General features: G+C 39.7%; 1 protein-coding gene across 5 annotated transcripts in view; it reads left to right on the top strand.

Moving 5' to 3' along the window:
* Window positions 1–1,882: 1,882 nt before the first annotated feature.
* Window positions 1,883–14,003, top strand: part of P4HA1 (prolyl 4-hydroxylase subunit alpha 1) — a 101,903-nt gene continuing 89,782 nt past the window's right edge. For 3 of the 5 annotated variants that reach the window (XM_036265739.1, XM_036265735.1, XM_036265737.1), the window contains exon 1: window positions 2,254–2,384. The gene's annotated coding sequence lies outside the window, so the exon portion shown is untranslated. Of the gene's footprint in view, window positions 1,981–2,253; window positions 2,385–14,003 lie in introns of those variants that run through there. The other 2 variants (XM_036265738.1, XR_004960041.1) reach the window with 2 other exon arrangements.

Below are 14,003 nucleotides of genomic sequence, written 5' to 3'. Positions count from 1 at the left end.
ACAGTAGTCTCTCCTTATAAAAGAGGGACACGTTCCAAAATCTCCAGTGGAGACCTGAAACCACAGATAGTGCCAAACCTTATTTATAATATGTTTTTTCCAATATATACATACCTAAGATAAAATTCAATTTATAAATAAGGCACAGTATGGTATTAACAACAGTAACAATAATACAACAGAACAGTTATAACAATATGCTGTAATAAAAGTTATGTTAATATGGTCACTCATTTCAGGGTATCCCTTGCTGAGGCTCAATGCTTTCTGGTGCAACATGTTGTGGTCAACTGGAACACAAGGCTATATCTGTTCAGGTCTTCCACCTACAAATCTAATGTCTTTTTCATCCTAACTAAGCACTTGTCACACACACACTGGCCGTAATTTTTGCAGTTTGAGGTGCAACAACACTAGCATGAATTTCTTTTTCTCTTTTCACAATTTCGCAGATAGAAGGTTTATTCTTAGCAACCTCAAAAAATGATTTTCTTTCTTTCCTTATTAAGTTGAAAAGCACTTTGCATCTTCTCTTTGGCATATCCAAATTGCCAGCCTCACTACTCTTGTGCTTTGGGACCATTAAATAAAAAAAGGTTACTTGAATACAAGCACTGTGATACAGTGATAGTGGAGCTGAAAACCCAGAGGGCTACTAAGTGACTAATAGGTGGGGAGGGTATCCCTATGGATAAGCTGGACAAAGGAATGATTCACGACCTGGGCAGGAAGGAGCAGGATGGCTCAAGATTTCATCAGGTATCCAGTAGTGTGCAATTTAAAACTTACGAATTGTTTATTTCTGGAATTTTCTATGTAATATTTTCAGACCATGATTGACTGCAGGTAACTGAAACCACTGAAACTACAGAAAGCAAAATCCCAGATTAGAGGGAACTACTCCTGTATCTACTGCCTCAGGCTACCAAAGTACCCTCTATTTCTTCCTTTTTTTTTTTTTTTTTATCCTCACTAGAGGACATTTTTCCATTTTTTGTTCAGACAGAGTGGGAGGGAGAAGAAGAGAGAGAGAAACATCGAGTGAATGGGACACATCGAGTGGCTGCCACCCGCAGGACCAATGAGGGCCGGGGACAAACTACAACCGAGGTATGTGCCCTTAGCCCTTAGCGGGCACGAACCCAGGTCTCTCTGGACTGCAGGCCGAAGCTCTAACCACTGAGCAAACGGCCAGGGCTACCCTGTATTTCTGTATCTGTATAATCGACCCCACCTCCTAGATAAGAGTCAAATGTTAATTATTAATTACTATGCTTTTCAGCATCCATGGAAAACTTTAGAAGCAATTTTTAACAAATGATAAGTCTTAGGGAAGTCATTCTTCCGTTTCACTGACAAGGGAAAGATTATCTCCATTCCATGCTTCCCAATAGCAAGGCTTTCTTTTAGGAATATAATGACCAACACAAACATTAGACTAAGACCAAAACAACATTGGGTGCCTTATATGCTACAACAACACAATCTATTTACCAAGTCCTTTCTGCGTGCTAGTCTTGTGCTAAGTGCTTCAAATACGTTATCATTTAATTCTCACGATAATACTATGAGGTATCTACCTTTATTACTAATTTACTTATGAGGAAACTAGGATACAGAGAGGTAATGCCCAATGTTATGTGGGATTGGGCCAAGAACCGAACCCCACCAAAAATCTGTCTCTGGAGCACAGAGTCCATTATCTACTAATAAAGTATAAAGGTGGGCGATGGATCGAGATTTGCACGACAGCAGAGGTGAGAGAGGGAGGTTAGTGAAGCAAAAAGGCTCCAGGCCAAGACAGCTGAGATACCAAAGGTCCGCTGGAATCTTCCTTTCTGCTTTCTTTTCTACGCTACCAGGTTCCTCTTCTCCTGTTTAAGATATCTCCTCCCTGGTGGCTTCGTCGTTCCGGCCTGAGGCTGATCCTGAAATTAAGGCTCTAAATAACCTGAAGAAAAGGAGCTGGGCACACCCGAGGTAACCACGGTGACGGTGGCGTGGCGAGAACCTCGCGCAGGCGCGTTACATCCCAGGCCCTCCCGCTGGCCCCACCTCTCGGCCTCAGACTCCACCAGCTCGCGGGGACGGCGGGTGTGGGCCCCGGGTGTGGGCCGCGGGTGTGGGCGGGGAGTGGCGGCCAGAGGGAGGCCGGAGCCGGCGCCTGCGCAGTGGGCGGGACGCTGGTGTGATAGAGCTCACGTAGAGAGGTCTGCAGTCGCCTCCTAGCCAGCGTTGCCTTGGCGGCCAAGAGGTTATAAAAAGGCTTACTGGCTCCCTCTGCTGCCCAGTCGGACCGCCAGCGGGCTGAGGGAAGGAGTAGGTAGCCCGCCCGAGTGCAGGCAACAGGGGGCTGAAGAACGCTCTCCCGTCCCGCTTCTCAGGTGAGACGCTCCCCCGCCCTGGGAGACTGAGGCCGAGGTCCTCAGGCAGCTGCGGCTCTTCTCGGACGGCCCTGGTGGTCTGGCCCCTGCCCCCTCTGGTGGGATGGTTTGGGGGACGAGGGTTCTCCAGTTTTCCACCGCAGCCTCAGGATCTCTCTGGAGACTCGGCCCCTCGCCCTGGGACCCCTGGCTGGCCCAGAGGCCCCTCTGCCTCTGCCCGTGCTCCCCTTCTCACCTCCTCCCTGGTGGGCGCCCCCGGCCGTTCGGGCTGCGGCAGCCTCAGTCCCCGCCCCGGGGACCAGAACTTTCTTGAATGTTTCTTCCCGGGAGGACTCACCCTGTTGATTTTCCCGAGCTCCTCTCATACCTGGCCCTCCGGGCAAAGCTGATGGGAACGCGCGTGCGGGGCGTGGGTTTTGGGCTTCTGTGGCAGCAGATGGTTAGCATGTGGCAATGGAGAGCGGATTTTAAAGCTCAGAGCTGAAGCTCTCCAGACATTTTTGCTGTATCGAAAAATCTTCGCGTCTGGGAAGAGAAGTTCAGGCTCAACTCGTGCGAACGCACAGCGGGGCCGCTGGAGTAGCTAGACGTGGCCCCGGGCGGCGGGTTCCGACAGTTTGGTTGAGGAAGTCGGCTGTCAGATCACCCAGTCGTCGGGGAAGCTCGTCTTTTTCCTTCCCTCTTCTCACTGAGATATTTTTAAAGGCACGTGAGCTTCTCCCCCTCACCTCTCTTTCAGCAGAGTTGGCTGCTTTAAAGTCCAGCAGTATCCCATGGTTGTGTGAGAACTTTGAGTTGGAGTACATGAATGGCCCCCAGATCTATGTTTTAAGGGGGAGGAAGAATGGTACCATAACTGAGGCTATTTTCCTGAATAATTGAATGTATTAAATACAATTCAGTTTTTAGGGGGTAGGTGGGTGGGTGGAGGTAGAAGAGGGCATAGAGGGGATAAATTGTGATGGAAAAAATGAAATGAAATGAAATAAAATAAAATAAATAAAAACAAAAGTAAATAACCACAACTCAGTTTTTAGACACTAAACATCTTATGCGTCCCGGGTAGAGTGGGTAAGACTTGGAATGTTTGCACTGTTTATTTTAGAAAGGGATGAGTAAGACGCTAGATCTCCTTTTAGGAATTGATCTAAAAGGCCGAACAGGCTTGCCAATTTCAACTTAACTGTTTCTGGTTTCTCCCAGAGCTGTGGCTCTGCCTGTCCCTTGGAATGCACGCTAAAAGGATGAAATAGCCACTACGTGAGTGGGGGAGGGGAAAAGACGTGGCAGCAGTGTTCTTTCATCAACTTTGTTGCTCATTTTTTTTTTTAAGGTTCTGGAAAGAAACATTTCCCCTTTTAGGTTTAGATGTAATTTATGAATGAGGCTACTCTTTTCCTAAAAGAATCAAATGAAATATTCATTCTGCATAGCCGGAACACTGGAATTTAATTTATAAAACATTTCAAAGGGATTTTTCTGATCAAGTTTCTATGGAGAAAGTGGATACCTTAAGCAGAAAATATTTAAGAAGCTGAAAGTGAACAACCTTGAAGGTGTTTGGCTTTGATTTGAAATTTAAATCACATTTCGTGATTTTTTTTCTTTAACTTTGGTTTTTAGGCTGTGAGTGTAATTTTATTCTATTTTTGTTAGTGTAATTTTAGACTCTTAAATGTGAACTTCAAAGTTTACTTATTTTGTTCTGTGGGAAGTATAGGTTTTTATCACTTACCTTGAAAAGTTGTGTCATTTTTGGTTTTGGAACATTATGCCTTAAGTCCTGCCATTTTAGATAGCTGATGGCAAATGTTTCTTATAAATTTAACTTAGACCAACTAGGAAAAGGACTACTTTATCTCTTCGTTTGTTTGTTTTTAAGATGGCTAATGCTGTTTACTTTGACCTCTTAAAATGATATTTATTTTGAAGTCCTGAAAGCCAGGGCTTTGGTAAGGAGATAATTACAATGGCATTTTGTATCTTGGTAACTAAAGTAATAAAATAGATGACAAATTGTATACAATTTTTATATTTGCAGAAAAATTTAGAGAGTGCAACAGACTATTGAAAAAAGAAAGTTTATATCAGCTAGGTAGTCCAGGTTGTTTCAGATTGGCTTTTTGGTAAGGAGATGTTAACCTTTTCTGAAACTGCAGAGTAGGTTGTATACTGACAAGCAGTATCTTTCATTAGGCAGTTAAATTCAAACTCCTGCTTTTATTCCAGGGATGCAGTCATAAAGCTCGTGAGCCTTCATTTCTGTGGATGGAAAGCCTTATTTTACTTAGCAATTAATAATAAACTGGGATATAATTACTCCTTTTAGATTTGAAAAGTGCACCCTGTGAAATACATAGTAGTGATTTTCAACCTCTTTTGAGGTCATGAAATCCATTGAGAATCTAATAGAAGGTGTGGACCCTGGGTCAAAAAATGCAAGTACATGTACACATCTGCATGGAATTTTAAATTCCATTTACAGATAATCCCTCCCTTACTCCCAAACATATCTAGAAACTTATTATAAGAACTAAAAAATAAAAGAGATGTGAAGTTAATTTTTTACAAAAGAGTATGTCCTATGTTAAGAGGACTTAAAAAAATTTTTTTTTTTTTAATTTTAGAGAGAGGAAGAGAGAGAGAGATGGATCAGTTGTCTCCCATACGTGCCCCTAATGGGGATCGAATCCACAACCTGGGTATGTGCCCTGACTGCAAATTGAACCCTCCACCTTTTGGTTCTACTCTGAAAGTGGAAAATGCTTTAAGGTCAACAAAAATAAATTCAACAGGCCCTTGCTATTAAGCTTTATTGCTCTTCTTATGGTGAGCTTTTGACACTTAATTAAACCATAATGGGGTGTATGTATATTACTATATAAGAACGAAACTAAATGAAGTGTGTATGTATATTTGTGAAACTAGTTAAAGCTTTGTGTTTTTACTCAATGAAATTTATTTGTATAATTTGAAGCTACACTCTCATTAGTTTTTTTCTAGCCAAGTGTTTGCCTCAATAAAAACAAATGAACTTGATATAATAAAAAACATTCCTTTTCCTGACACTGCTTTGGAGGACCAGTATGGCTATTAGTATATTTGGTTGGACATTTCCATAAAATACATATAGAGATTGCTTCTAAAATACTTGTACTATCTTGGACTTCTTCCTCTTCCTGCTTAGTGTTTCATATAAATGTGTCCATGTTTTGGTGGTTTACATATTTTTAATTTAAATAGTAATATAATATACCAAATTAATATACTCAGCCTCCCTCTTTGGTTGGGCACTTGAGCTGCTTCTCCATTATTAGTAGTGTCCCCCTGCATAGCTAAAGTAAACTTTGACCACTTTTCTTTCTAGCTGCATTTTTTTTTTTTTAGGAAAACAAACACTTGACAATAAATCTTATGTCAGTAATTTTTTCTTTCCTCTGAAAGAATTTTCTAGGGGGATTGGACTGGGCCCTTAAACAGACGTTTAAATCTACTTGATAACAACAAAAGCACTTAATTTATAAAGTGTTATTTTATATATTATATTTGATTCTTAAAATAATTTTTTGAGGTAGTTTTATATCATTCCAATTTTACAAATTAAGAGTTAATAGGTTAGGTTGGGGTTCACAGAAGTCAAGTAATTTGCTCAAGATACAGTAAGTGGTAGAACTAGGACTTGGACCCAGGTCGTCTGTTTTCTGATTCACACTTCATATTATTCCATCTTTGATAATTGGTCAAACTGACTCTGAAGTAAGGGAAGGAAAAAAAAAATCAACTTAGTAGCATATTAACAATGTATTAGAGATGTTTTCAACAATCAGAATTGAAATAAGTATGATTCCTGGTCAGTAGTAGTTAACTTAGTCATTCTACTCAAATTTTCAAAGCATTTCTAATGTGCCCAGTACACATGATAAGAAATGTTTCATAGGAGAAATAGGACATGAATGTTCCATGGTATGTAAACATGTTACTAACATTTTACTTGGTATTACATCTGAATAAGTGCTGAATGGAAACACATGTCTAGATTCACGTCCTCTGTAACCATGGATTCATTTTCCCCTATTCTAGTATATGTGGTTTTATTATGTATGTGTTTTCCTTAACTTGATGGCTTTGGATCTGGCATTAGGAAAAAAGAGGGCATTAAAGGTTAGAAAGAGATGAGGAAATGGGGGTAAAGAAAAATGGAATTTTTTTTCAGAAGAGCCCTGGAAGGATAAAGTTGAGGTAAAATATACCTGGGCCTCAGAGCTATATTTTACTAATTAGGAGGAGAGGGGCTGCTAAAACCAGTTTTGAGTATTCTACTTTGGACTAATGAGCCTTGCCCTGAGTGGAATGTGGTCAGAGGTTAAAAGTATATATAATCTCTTATGTGTTAGGAATAGTATTTAAGAAATACTATAATATATATAGGTACATATGGGAATTTTCCCCACATCTATCTATGCAGAATGGGCTAGACAAAAGTTAGTTTCTCCAGATGTTTTTCATTCCAGGAATCAGTTACTTTGATTTTGGAATTACAGTAAGACCCAAGAATTAATAGTCAGTAGCTATAGTAAATCAAAAAGGCATTGAATGTTATGAAGCATTAAATGGAAGAACATATATCCTCTTATGCATGTCTATAGCAGTGACAGAAGGGAACTCTATAAATATGTTGTTAAAAATTTTGGGAGAGCCCTGGCCAGTTTGGCTCAGCGGTTGAGCGTCAGCCTGCGGACCAGAGAGTCCTGGATTTGGTTCCTGCTAGGGGCACGTACCACAAAAAAAAAAAAAAAAAAAAAAAATTGGAGGAGAATGTGATTTACAAGAAGGAAACTTGTAAAGTATTAATCACTAATTTTCAGATGTCTGTTTTAACAATATATTTTCTGAATTTATATTTATCAGATTCTTCATATCAGTAACTAACTCCATTGCCCTAATAATTTCTCAAGCTTTTCAACCATGAATTTTTTTCTGAAAATTTTAAAGACTTTAAAAACTACAAGAATTTTGCCCTGGCCAGTTTGGCTCAGCAGTCAGAGTGTAGGCCTGAGGACTGAAGGGTCTTGGGTTAGATTTCTGGTCAAGGGGATGTACCTGGGTTGCAAGTTTGATCCCCAGCCCCTGGGCATGCAGGAGGCAACCGATTGATGTGTCTATTTCACACCGCCCCTCTTCTCTCCCTCTCTCTTTCTCTCTCACTCTCCCTCCCTCCCTTTCTTTTTTTACTCTGTCTAAAACTCAATGGGAAAATATCCTCTGGTGAGGATTAACAAAACAACAACAACAACAACAAAAACAAGAACTTTACATACCAGTGTGGACTAGGACTAGTGTTTAGTTTTAGAGAAATGAGAGAAGTTATCCTGTAGGTGTCCTCCTTGATTCTATTTTGTGATCATTATTTATTAAGCATCTGTTATGATATGCTGGAATAATTATAATAATTTTATTGTGAAATAACGTACAGAATGGAAGACAGTTATATACATAAATTCATATATTTAATTTTATTTGATAGCATTTAGTAAATATTAACAGGTTTTTTGTTTTGTTTTGTGTGTTTTTTAAATCCTCACCCAAGGCCCTGGCCGGTTTGGCTCAGCGGTTAGAGCGTCGACCTGCGGTCTGGAGAGACCCGGGTTCGGTTCCCGCTAAGGGCTCGTGCCTCGGTTGCGGTTTGTCCTCGGCCCTAGTTGGGTCGTGCGGGTGGCAGCCACTCGATGTGTCCCTTTCATGTCGATGTTTCTCTCTCTGTCTCTCTCTCCCTCTCACTCTAACTGAACAAAAACAAAAAACAAAAAAAATGTCCTCGGGTGAGGATTAAATCCTCACCCGAGGACATTTTTGCATTTATCTTCAGATAGAGTGGGCCAAATAATGAGTTTTAATTCCTCCTCTCCAATTTTGATGTCTTTTATTTTTTCTTCTTGTCTGATTGCTGTGGCTAAGACTTCTAGTACTATGTTGAATAAGAGTAGTGAAAGCAGACATCCCTGTCTTTTTTCTGTTCTTTTTTAAATTTTTATCCTCACCCAAGGACATTTTTCCATTTTTGTTTCAGATAGAGTGGGAGGGAGAGAGAGGAAGAGAGACAGAGAGAAACATCGACGCAAAAGCAACACATCGAGTGGCTGCCTCCTGCACAACCCCAACTGGGGCTGGGGACAAACCGCAACCCAGGTACATGCCCTTAGCGGGAACTGAACCCGGGTCTCTCTGGACCATAGGCCAACACTCTAACTGCTGAGCCAAACCGGCCAGGGCTTTTTTCTGTTCTTAAGGGAAATGCTTTTAATTTTTTTTTTATTCATTCCTTACCCAAGGATATTTTTGCATTTATCTTCAGATAGAGCAAGAGGGAGAGAGGGAGGAAGAGAGAGAGAGAAACATCAATATGAGAGAGACACATCGACTGGTTGTCACCCACATGACCCCAACCAGGGCTGGGGACAAACTGCAACTGAGGTATGTGCTCTTAGCAGGAACCGAGCCCAGGTCTCTTGGGACTGCAGGCTAACGCTCTAACTACTGAGCAAAACCGGCCAGGGCTATATTATACGTTTTGAAAGTCAGTGAAGAATGATACCATTTTAATAATAAGTAATAAGATTAATTTCTTTCTCAAACCATCCCCATCAGCCAACATTTATTTGTAAAATGTTTCTGGTTTAGTGGAACTCAACTTTCTTAGTTGAAACAAACTTCATATATTGAGTTTAACTTCCATTGTGAATCCAAATTCCAATTTAAACCTTTTAAAAATAGATTAAAATCATTTATTCTTTTTTTTTTTAATCCTCACCCGAGGACATTTTTCCATTTTTTGCACAGATAGAGTGGGAGGGAGAGAGAGGAAGAGAGAGAGAGAGAGGGAAACATCGATGTGAAAGGGACACATCAAGTGGCTGCCACCCGCACGACCAACCAGGGCCAGGGACAAACTGCAACCGAGGTACATGCCCTTAGCGGGAACCGAACCTGGGTCTCTCCGGACCGCAGGCAGATGCTGTAACCGCTGAACCAAACCGGCCAGGGCCACATTTATTCTTAAACTCTGTATCTGTGGTATAGAAGAAGTAGCATTTATTGGCTCTCTAATAATTAAGCAAAAAATTTAAAATATCACTGAAAAATATTGCTTTCTAGTGATAGGGAAGTGAGAGAAATAAACAGAATTCTTTATTATTTATTTTGCAGGGTTGAAATATTAACTATAGGGTTGATGAGAGAAACTATATTAAGTAGGACTCTGGGTTAAACAGAAACCTAACTCATACTAGCACATAATGGAATTTATTTAAGTATTTATTTAAGTATTGTGGGGATAGGGAGTTGTCTTAACAACCGAGGTCAGGAGTGTGGTTAGATTTCAAGAATAACAGGAACATCACAAGGTTTTCTTCAGTCTCTCATCTGTCTTCCTTTCTGTGTATCTGCTTCATTTTGAATCTTTTTAGATAGGCTTCATTTACTTTTTGACCTATATGTCAAAACTTGGTCCCTAATTTCTCCTGAGTTTATTTATAGTTCAGGCATTCAGAGAGAGCCATTTCTGTTTCATTTTCAAAATTTCCAGTAAAGAACTTTGACTAGCCATTTGATTAGAGAGAAGTATCATGCTATATAAAATGACTGTTGAAACTATGGGCATGAATTAAAGGTAGAATGGGGCAGTAAAAAAGGTAGAAAGGGGCAATTTCTATAAGGAGGGGAGTAGGGGTATTAGAGGTGCCACATGGGCAAAAAAAGGTATTTTTGTGACAAGTTTTTTTCAGACAGGGAAGATTTTGAACTTTGGAGGAACCTCCAAAATATAGCCTATGCAGCACTTTTAGTTAAGGACAATGTCTTGATTTAGAGCTTCTTTCTAACTGAAGCTTAAAATGCTATTCAGTTGGAATTATGCCAACGACTGGGTTCACTGCTCAAGTACAGAAGCTGTGGGATAGAGGCTAGCATGATTTCTGAGTTTCTGACAGAAAAGTTGGTCATATGGTTAAAGCACTTGTCCGTCAGATTATAAGTATTAAGGGTGTAGCTCACTCTCTTTGGGAGCAGAAATATGACTGGAATTCATGGAATTAAGTTAAAACAAATGGCAATTTGTAGAGGGATTATAGGGAAAAGCAGAATATAGCTATAGTTCTATTAGTAATCACTCTTAGTTGTCCTGGAAAATCCATCCTGTTTATATGGAAGAGACATGCCAAGTCTTTTGATATATACCATATTGTATTGGCCTGAATTAGAAGCCTGAATTGTGTTGACCTTTTGCATTGACCATTTAACACTGTCAAAAAGATTAAAGTCTAACACAGATGTCAAGAAGACCAACAGTTGAATATGGGCTATCTATGAGGAAAAGTAAACTTAAAACTTGAGCCCTCTCAAAAGCAGGTTTGAAACAGTTGTGGGAGGTATATAGTAAGACTATTAGAAGGAGTCCTGTGGAAAATTTTTAGTGTCAGAGAAAGTTTAGATTAGAATATGAAGCATTCTTTAGTTAGCCTTAATTTTTGAATGATCTGTTTGGGAAAGACAAACTTTTAGAAATGTTGTAATGTTTTTCTTGGAAGAAAAATGTTAGACTGAAAGGCTAATAGAATTATTCACTAGATACCCTGTTCAAGTAATTCATTGAAAAACTTGTACATAAAATTCAATGAATTCCGACAACTCAAAGTTGTAAATATTTACAGTGTAGTAGAACTGTATTAAAATCTATTCCCAGGTTTTATTGACCTACGAATATACAGGGATTGGACTTTCCTGGAAGAAAGACTATAGGAAAGTTTTGGATTAATAATACACATTGTTGCCCAGCTGCTGTGGCTCAGAGGATTGAGCATTGTCCCATGGACTGAGAGGTCCTGGTTGGATTCCCGGTCTGGGCACATGGCCAGGTTTTGGGCTGGATCCCCAGTAGGGGACATGCAGGAGGCAGCCGATCAATGTATCTCTCTCACATCGATGTTTCTGTCTCTCTCTTTTCCTCTTTCTCTCAATAATCAATAAAAATGTATTTAAAAAAATACACACTGCAATTTATTTTTATCCAGGCCTACCTGAGAATATGCGTCCCAGGAAGGTTTTTTTCCATACCATTTTTTTCCTAATAGTTTTTAAAATATAATATTCATGTATATCAAACATATATGTAATATACATGTATGTTATAAAATTTAGATAATAAACACGAACTTACTATTCAGTCAAGAAGCAAATATTGCCCGTACTGTTTTGCACTAAATTTTATTCCAGTATAAATTTATCTTTGTATCTTTGACTCTTTTTTGGCTTTTTTTGTTGTTGTTATTCCTCATTTGAGGATATCCATTGATTTTTAGATAGAGTGTAGGAGGGGGGAGAGAGAGAGAGGAGAGAGAAACATCGATGTGAGAGAGATACATCGATTGTTTGCCTGCCACATGACCCCAAGCAGGGCTGGGGATCAAACCTGCAACCCAGGTATGTGCCCTTGACCAGAATCGAACCTGTGACCCTTTGGTGTGTGGGCCGACATTCCAACTGCTGAGCCAAACTAGCCAGGGCTATGTCTTACTATTTTTGATTAAAACGCTAATGTCTCTGGGATGTTTGACTCATAGATGCTTGTAAATATGATATGCTATGCAAGCTGCTAACTGAATGAAGGTGGACATAAATGGAAGTGAGACATCATTAGTAAGGAAACCATTATTTTTTAAAAACCCTCTGATTGATAAAGATATACTTACTATGTTTTCTGAAAGAATGTGGATGAGATATAGTATTAAAACAGATTAGAAGGCCCAGCCGGTGTGGCTCAGTGGATTGAGCATCGCCCCCATGGACTGAGAAATCTCAGTTCTGATTCCTGGTCAGGGCACATGCCTGGGTTGCAGGCTCGATCCCCACTGGGAGGCGTGCAGGAGGCAAGCCGATCAATGTTTCTCAGTTGCATTGATGTTTCTATCTCTCTCTCCCTTCCTCTGTCTCTAAAAAATCAATAAAAACATATTTAAAAAAACAAACAGATTAGAGGAGCCATTTCCTAGAGTAATTAGAAATTCAGTGATATTTTTTTAAAAGTTGAAGTAAAATCTATTTTAAAGGCAGAGAGCACCTTTTGGAAAATTTGAAGGGATGTTTGTACCTAATGTGTCTCAAGTTTGATCCTCAGACCAGTAGCATCAGCATCATCTGAAAACGTGAATAAATTGTCTTGCTACCTCAGACCTTTAGGTGATTCTAATATAACAAAAGTTTGAGAAGCACTGCTCTACAGGAAAGTCTATTTTTTATTAACTAGCTTAGATTGCCCTGGCAGTTTGTAGTAATGCTATATGAGTCTGAAATTCCTATTGCAAATGACAGAAATCCTGTTTGGGTGAGGGGAGTGGGGGAGAGTATAGAGGGAGGAAAAGGAGTGAACAGCCCCAGGCCCTTCTCAGCTTTACAGAGTGTTTTGGGTGAGGGCTAATTACAGAAAAAAAATGGAAACAGCCCCACAACTGTTATAAGGCCTGGATTTATAAGGTTCAAGCCGATCCAGGTGCTGCAAGAGGGGTACAGGAACCTAGAGCAGGCCCTAATTGGCGCTTGGATAAAAGAAAGGGGGGAGAGATTTATAGGCTCCCATAGCTGGATTGGAAGATTATTGGGGTAGCTCACAGATTCAAAGCAATAACTGGAAGAATCAGTACTGAGGAGCTTGGAACTGCTGGTCTTTGCAAGACTTTTTCCACTTTGTAGATTGGGTTCCTATGTACCCTTGACAAGTGGGAAAGATGTCACAGGCAGCTTCAAATTCACATCGTCTGAGCTTAGCAACTACAGTAAGAGCTGCTTTTTACCACTTCACAAGTCCCACCACTCAACAGTTATGTTCCTGGGAATGAGGCTCACTGACTGGCTTAGCCTGGGTGTCTATCTCTGGGAAGAAGGAAAACAAGAGTGTGCGATTCTGACAGTGTAGTTCACTACTAGATATCTGGGTTGCTTTCAAATAAGCTTAACTGTCTTTGAAGCAGGGAGAGAAATCTGGAGTCTTACAAAGAGTTAGAATATGTTCAAATGTGTATAGTTAATTGCTTTTTTGTGTTTAAGAGTAGTTACTCCATGAAAATACAGCAATTAATGTTTTAGGTTTATTATTGTGTATAGTTAATTTTTTGTTATTATAAAAGTTAATATACACTAGGATGCTGGAAAATATAGAGAAATAGAAAAAAATCATCTTGTGTTCTACTGTCCAGAGACAACTGCATTTTGGTGAATTTCCTCTGCATATTTGCTTGCATAGTTATGATCATATTAATTTTTAAAATTTGTTCTGATCAGTATTTGTAACTTTCTGTCAGAGTAGTAGAAACAATCTCATTCAATACAGATTTCATCTGGGTTGTATGATGTTAATTTGTTTTTTTAAAGATTTAATTTTTTTAGAGCAGTTTTAGGTTCATAGCAAAATTGAGAGGACAGTACAGAAATTTCCTATATACTCCCTGCTCCCCTATACATGCATAACTTCAACCCCCCACCAGAGTGGTACATTTGTTACAATTGGTGAATCTACATCAACACATCATAACTGCTCAAAGCTCGTAGTTTACATGACTTGTTCATTCGTGG

The sequence above is a fragment of the Molossus molossus genome, unplaced genomic scaffold (assembly GCF_014108415.1).
Source record: "Molossus molossus isolate mMolMol1 unplaced genomic scaffold, mMolMol1.p scaffold_m16_p_17, whole genome shotgun sequence".
Classification (NCBI taxonomy): domain Eukaryota; kingdom Metazoa; phylum Chordata; class Mammalia; order Chiroptera; family Molossidae; genus Molossus; species Molossus molossus.
This window is presented reverse-complemented; position numbering and strand designations above follow the sequence as displayed.